This window comes from Acomys russatus, chromosome 18 (genome assembly GCF_903995435.1).
Source record: "Acomys russatus chromosome 18, mAcoRus1.1, whole genome shotgun sequence".
NCBI lineage: Eukaryota > Metazoa > Chordata > Mammalia > Rodentia > Muridae > Acomys > Acomys russatus.
In genome coordinates this window covers 44,607,458-44,613,735 of record NC_067154.1, presented here as the reverse complement: position 1 = coordinate 44,613,735, position 6,278 = coordinate 44,607,458, and positions in this window count along the sequence as shown.

Sequence of the window (6,278 nt, the reverse complement as noted above, 5' to 3'; positions counted from 1 at the left end):
GAGTGAGACAGCGGGGAGGATGCAGGAGTGAGACAGAGGGGAGGATGCAGGAGTGAGACAGAGGGGAGGATGCAGGAGTGAGACAGAGGGGAGGATGCAGGAGTGAGATAGCGGGGAGGATGCAGGAGTGAGACAGAGGGGAGGATGCAGGAGTGAGACAGCAGCGGGGAGGATGCAGGAGTGAGAGAGCAGGGGGTGCAGGGTGAGAGCGGGGAGGATGCGGAGTGAGACGAGGGAGGATGCAGGAGTGAGACAGAGGGGAGGATGCAGGAGTGAGACAGCAGGGAGGATGCAGGAGTGAGACAGCAGGGGAGGATGCAGGAGTGAGACAGAGGGGAGGATGCAGGAGTGAGACAGCGGGGAGGATGCAGGAGTGAGACAGCGGGGAGGATGCAGGAGTGAGACAGAGGGGAGGATGCAGGAGTGAGACAGAGGGGAGGATGCAGGAGTGAGACAGAGGGGAGGATGCAGGAGTGAGACAGCGGGGGATGAGGAGTGAGACAGCGGGGAGGATGCAGGAGTGAGACAGCGGGGAGGATGCAGGAGTGAGACAGCGGGGAGGATGCAGGAGTGAGACAGAGGGGAGGATGCAGGAGTGAGACAGAGGGGAGGATGCAGGAGTGAGACAGAGGGGAGGATGCAGGAGTGAGACAGCGGGGAGGATGCAGGAGTGAGACAGCGGGGAGGATGCGGGAGTGCAGGAGTGAGAAGAGGGAGGAATGCAGGAGTGAACAGAGGGGAGGATGCAGGAGTGAGACAGAGGGGAGGATGCAGGAGTGAGACAGAGGGGAGGATGCAGGAGTGAGACAGGGGGAGGATGCAGGAGTGAGACAGGGGAGGATGCAGGAGTGAGACAGCGGGGAGGATGCAGGAGTGAGACAGAGGGAGGATGCAGGGAGTGAGACAGAGGGGAGGATGCAGGAGTGAGACAGCAGCGGGGAGGATGCGGGAGTGAGACAGCGGGGAGGATGGCGGGGAGTGGACAGAGGGGAGGATGCAGGAGTGAGACAGAGGGGAGGATGCAGGAGTGAGAAGAGGGGAGAAGCAGGAGTGAGACAGAGGGGAGGATGCAGGAGTGAGACAGGGGAGGATGCAGGAGTGAGAAAGAGGGGAGAAAGCAGGAGTGAGACAGCGGGGAGGATGCAGGAGTGAGACAGCGGGGAGGAAGCAGGAGTGAGACAGAGGGGAGGATGCAGGAGTGAGACAGGGGGAGGATGCAGGAGTGAGACAGAGGGGAGGAGCAGGAGTGAGAGAGGGGAGGATGCAGGAGTGAGACAGCGGGGAGGATGCAGGAGTGAGACAGAGGGGGGATGCGGAGTGAGACAGGGGAGGATGCAGAGTGAGAAGCGGGGAGGGAGGATGGAGGAGTGAGACAGCGGGGAGGATGCGGGAGTGAGACAGCGGGGAGGATGCAGGAGTGAGACAGCGGGGAGGATGCAGGAGTGAGACAGCGGGGAGGATGCAGGAGTGAGACAGCGGGGAGGATGCAGGAGTGAGACAGCGGGGAGGATGCAGGAGTGAGACAGAGGGGAGGATGCAGGAGTGAGACAGCGGGGAGGATGCAGGAGTGAGACAGAGGGAGGATGCAGGAGTGAGACAGACAGAGGGGAGGATGCAGGAGTGAGACGAGGAGGATGCAGGAGTGAGACAGCGGGGAGGATGCAAGGAGTGAGACAGAGGGGAGGATGCAGGATGAGACAGAGGGGAGGATGCAGCGGAGACAGAGGGGGATGCAGGAGTGAGACAGACAGAGGGGAGGATGCAGGAGTGAGACAGCGGGGAGGATGCAGGAGTGAGACAGCAGGGAAGAAGATACACTTGGCTGAGGTTTATTCCTTCCAAGCAGACTCCAACACTCAAGTGTCTCTCCTTTCTCCTGTACACTAATCTCATTTTAATTTGTAGTTTTCAATAAATGTTACTCACTCTGCTGTTTAAAATAATCCCCAAATTGATGTAAATAATTCAAACTGCAGAACAAGCAGGTAACTTATATAGCTAATCCCACCACATGGGAATAGCTCTGAGGCTGGATATGAATGTAAATACGTAGTGAGGCTCCATGTTGGCCACAGACTCTCTGTGACTTTTTACTAGAAGCCATTCTTAGGGTGTCATGAAGGAAGATTTGCAGATGCCTTACTTCTGCTCATACAGGGAGCAGAGAATCAGCCTTAATTGCTGTATATATCCCACACACCTCATAAGATTGTAATGTTAGAACTGTTAATAATGATAATAATAATATATATCATCATCATCATCATCATCCCCAAATCATTAAAGCACAAGTCCCAGAAAAAGCTTCAACCACTGAAACTAAACTTTCTCTCCATTTTACAGAGGATCAGGGCTAATTTGTTGTGGCTTGACGACAGTCATTCATGAAGACCAAAGATTTAATCTTTACACTTTGCATAGCTACCCTTACATGATAAGGTGAACTATTTAAGGTCGAATTTCAATTAAGTGTTGCCAATTGTATTAGTTAGATTTCATTCCAGTTATAAAATCCCACGGCCAAAAGTGAGTTATGGAAGAATTCATTTTTGGTTATGGTTCCAAGCGTAAAGTCCGTAAGGAAGGGAATGGCGTGGCTATGTGGAGGTGTGGTTGCTGAAACAGGAAGCTGAGCAATCGCATAGTCAATCAAAAACACAAAGCAGGGGGAGCAAACTGGAATGGGAGAGGGGCTGTAAAAGCTCAAAGCCTTTCCCTTGGTTTTCTACAGCAAGTTAAAGTTCCCATAACCACCCCCACAGTGCCACCAAACTGAGACTAAGTGTTCAAATACCACAAGCCCGTGGGGGCATTCCTTATTCAAGTCACCACACCTATGTGGAAAATGTTGTTCTGCTGAAAGGATATTAAAAATATTTATCTAGATTCTATGTTAAGGTAAGAATGTCAACCTATGTTATAAAGAAATTCAAAGTATAGTTTCTACAGTAAGGAAGACATGGAATCAAACCCCAGCTCAAAAGCCTGCCTGACATCTGACTGGTAATGTGATCCAAGATGAATTTTTAAGACTCAGATTCACTACCTAGAAAACCAGGAAAAACAATGTCAATACTGTTGTAAGGGAGTGAATGAGTTCCTGTGAATACAGTGCCTAATTGGGTGATAGTTTGCATAGCCAATATGTAGTTCATATGCCTATTATATTAAAATTTAAAGGACAAATGAAAAAAGTTATACTGACCTTAAAACTATTTGGCCTTGTTTCTGATCTCTATGGCTGTAGTTAATAAATTATAACTGAGTAATTTTAAATCAGTTAAACCATCAACCTATAAAAACTTATTTCTTGAGCTCAATTTGAGGCAGGTAGTGTGATGTTGCAGAAAGAATACAGAATTCAGTCACTGGCCTGACACAGTTATTTCACATGAAGTTATCAACGGCCCACACAAACCTCGATATGGCTGGTCTAGTTTTACCTCTTTTGCAGTGTTAAAACAGCCCAGGGGAGGAGAGGGTTATCTGGCTTTCAATCCCAGACTGTAGGCTATCAGTGAGGGCAAGTCATGGCAGGATCTCAGCAGCTAATACATTGCATCCACTTATCCAAAGCAGAGAGATGTTGATCCACATGCAGTGTGCCTGCTGCTTATGCTCAACCAGCTTTCCTCAGTCTGTACAGTTCAGAGTTCAGCCCAGAAGACAGGTGGACCCACATTCTAAGTGGGTCTTCCCACCTCAGTCAACACAAGATGATCTCCCACACAAACATGTCCACAGCCCAACTGGATCTAGGCAATGTCTCATTCGGGGTCTCCCCCCAAGGTGATTTGAGGTTGTGTGGCAAATTGACATTTAAAGTATCCAGGATAATAGTCAAGTATTAAATTATGGTTAGAAAGTGCTATTAAAAACAGGGTCAAGGTAGACCTCAGCGGAAACTAGCAGGGACATTCCTGTTGTGTGAAGAACAGGCAAACAAAGATGAGAAAGAGCGAGGTGGAGGAGAAAAAGTCACCAGGAAGCCCTGAGCATGGAAGGGATGAGGACTTGTGTAAGAACGGCAGGTTCAAAACAGCCCCTGGTGAAGTGGGCTGGGCACATCCTTACTCCAAAAGCATGCATAGAATTCCTTATTTGCACAACACCCTATGTCGCCACTGGAGTCCACTGTGAAGCCCTTCAATGCCGACCTTGTCTTCACTGAGACAGAAGGATAAAAATTGTCTTCAAAACAACCAGATTTGGAATTAACAATCACACCCAGGCCATAGTTCTCATTCCTTAAACCTTACTCTCAATCGTGCTCTTAACTATATCCCTCATTTAAAGTTCACCTTTTAAAATAGACATCCGCGTTCTGCTTCCAGCTTCGTGGAAAACATTTGATAGGAGCCAGCAAGCTAAGATTCAAGTCCTAGCTGTACAACTAACTAGCTGCAAAACAAAAAGAGTCACTAGGGGAAGTCCCGGACTAACTGGTCACTAGGAGAAACTGCTGCCTGGGGTGATTTCTTCTGCGTTTTAAACTTCACAGACAGACGCAATAGGATCTTGCTAACAGAAGAAAAACGCACCTCACTGCTCTGCTCAAAACGGCGGATCCTTACTGTTCCCTTCCCTAAGGTAAAGACATAACTCAAGAATGACAGGAAGAAGAGGGTTTTTTTTTGTTGTTGTTGTTTTGTTTTGTTTTGTTTTGTTTTTCATTGCCTTGTCTGGTAAAATAAGCATCAGGTTAAATTTGCGAATCAGCTTCCTGCTTATTTTTCTGTCTCCAGGCTTGGGTCCCTTTTAGGCACAGTTGTAGAAAGGTCCCTGTAGGGGCTTGATGATGAAGAGCTACCCTGCATACAGTGAAAGAAGCCTCAGAGAAAGGACAGCAGGTTACCAAGAAGAGACTTGATACCCTATGAGCATATACAGGGGGAGGTGATCCCCCTCAGGAACAGTCATAGGGGAGGGGAATAAGGGGAAAATGGGAGGGAGGGAGGAATGGGAGGATACAAGGGATGGGATAAACATTGAGATGTAACAAGAATAAATTAATAATAAAAAAAAGAAATAAAGAGAGGAGAGGGGAGTAAAGGGGGGGGGGAGAAGCCTTAGGTTCTTCGCTTGAGAAGAAAGGATCCCGCCCTTCGTGTTAATGTGAAACTTAACGGCAACACAAAAAGCTAAAGGCAACTCCGTCAAACCAACCAGATTTCAGGTATCACTACAGGACGTTTCTATGAGAAGTTAGAATATTCAAAGCCCAGGTTGATACAGAACTTCGTCCTAGTCTCCAGCTCCCAGGGCACCATTGGGTATGTGAGGTTCTTAGTTGAATGACAAACAAACAGCTTCGTGGGAGACACAACTCTGAGCTAGGACTGCCCCTCCCGGAGGTCGTGGGGCTGACACTGTCCAGGCATTGCCCAGGGGGAAAGGTTGTGGCAAGGTCGCTCAGAAAACGGAGCAGTCTGGCGGTGATTGATGCTGGGGAAGGAAAGAATGAATAAAAGTACTTTTGTGGGGACAGCAAAGACCCCAAGCGAGTTGCTGAGGATCCACTGTTTTGGCATTCTCTGGGTCTTTCATCAGAGCCAGAGCTGCCTTCTGTTGGAGGAGGCTTCTTTAAGGAGCAGCTGGACTCCCGCTGCGAGCCACAAGCCCCTCTAGGGCAGTTCGTCTACCCTGGAAGAAGGTTTCCCCCGCTAGGGGCTCTGCTCTTGGTGCTCCCAACCGGCGCCAGGTAACTAAGCATTCTGGTTAAGGACCTTGCTCTGGGACTTCCCGCAAGGCTTAGCAGTTTGGAGTTTTTTTTTACATAACTAAGAACTTACACACAACAGTGCCTTAAACTGAGAGTGAGCTGGAAAGCGACTGGGTGTTTGAAGTCACCGGGAAAGCACGGAAGTTGATGCTGGTATTCTCTCTGTTCGGGTTGTGCTGACAAGAGCATTGACGCATGCTCTTAGCCGCTAGGTGCTTCAGTCTGGGTCCCCAGGCTTAGCTAAAACGGGCTTGCTTCCCGGCAAACACCAGGGTTCTTTTCCTGGGACACTCAGCCTTCACTGTCTGGAACACCCCTGCCAGAATGCTCCGCCCCACTGCGACTGGTCTCCCGCAGGGCCAGGAACTGGAGATTAAAACGCAGCGAGCAGGGTCGGGAAGGAGACTGAATGCAGGCAAGCGGGTGGCGCACGCCCAAGTTCCCCATTGGCGCGCAAACTTAACTTACTGTTACGCGCGGGTAGTGGCGACCCGGCTAGTGTGAGTGTTTGCAGAGGCGTGGCTGGGGTAGCTGACAAAAGTGTCCTGTCTTCGTT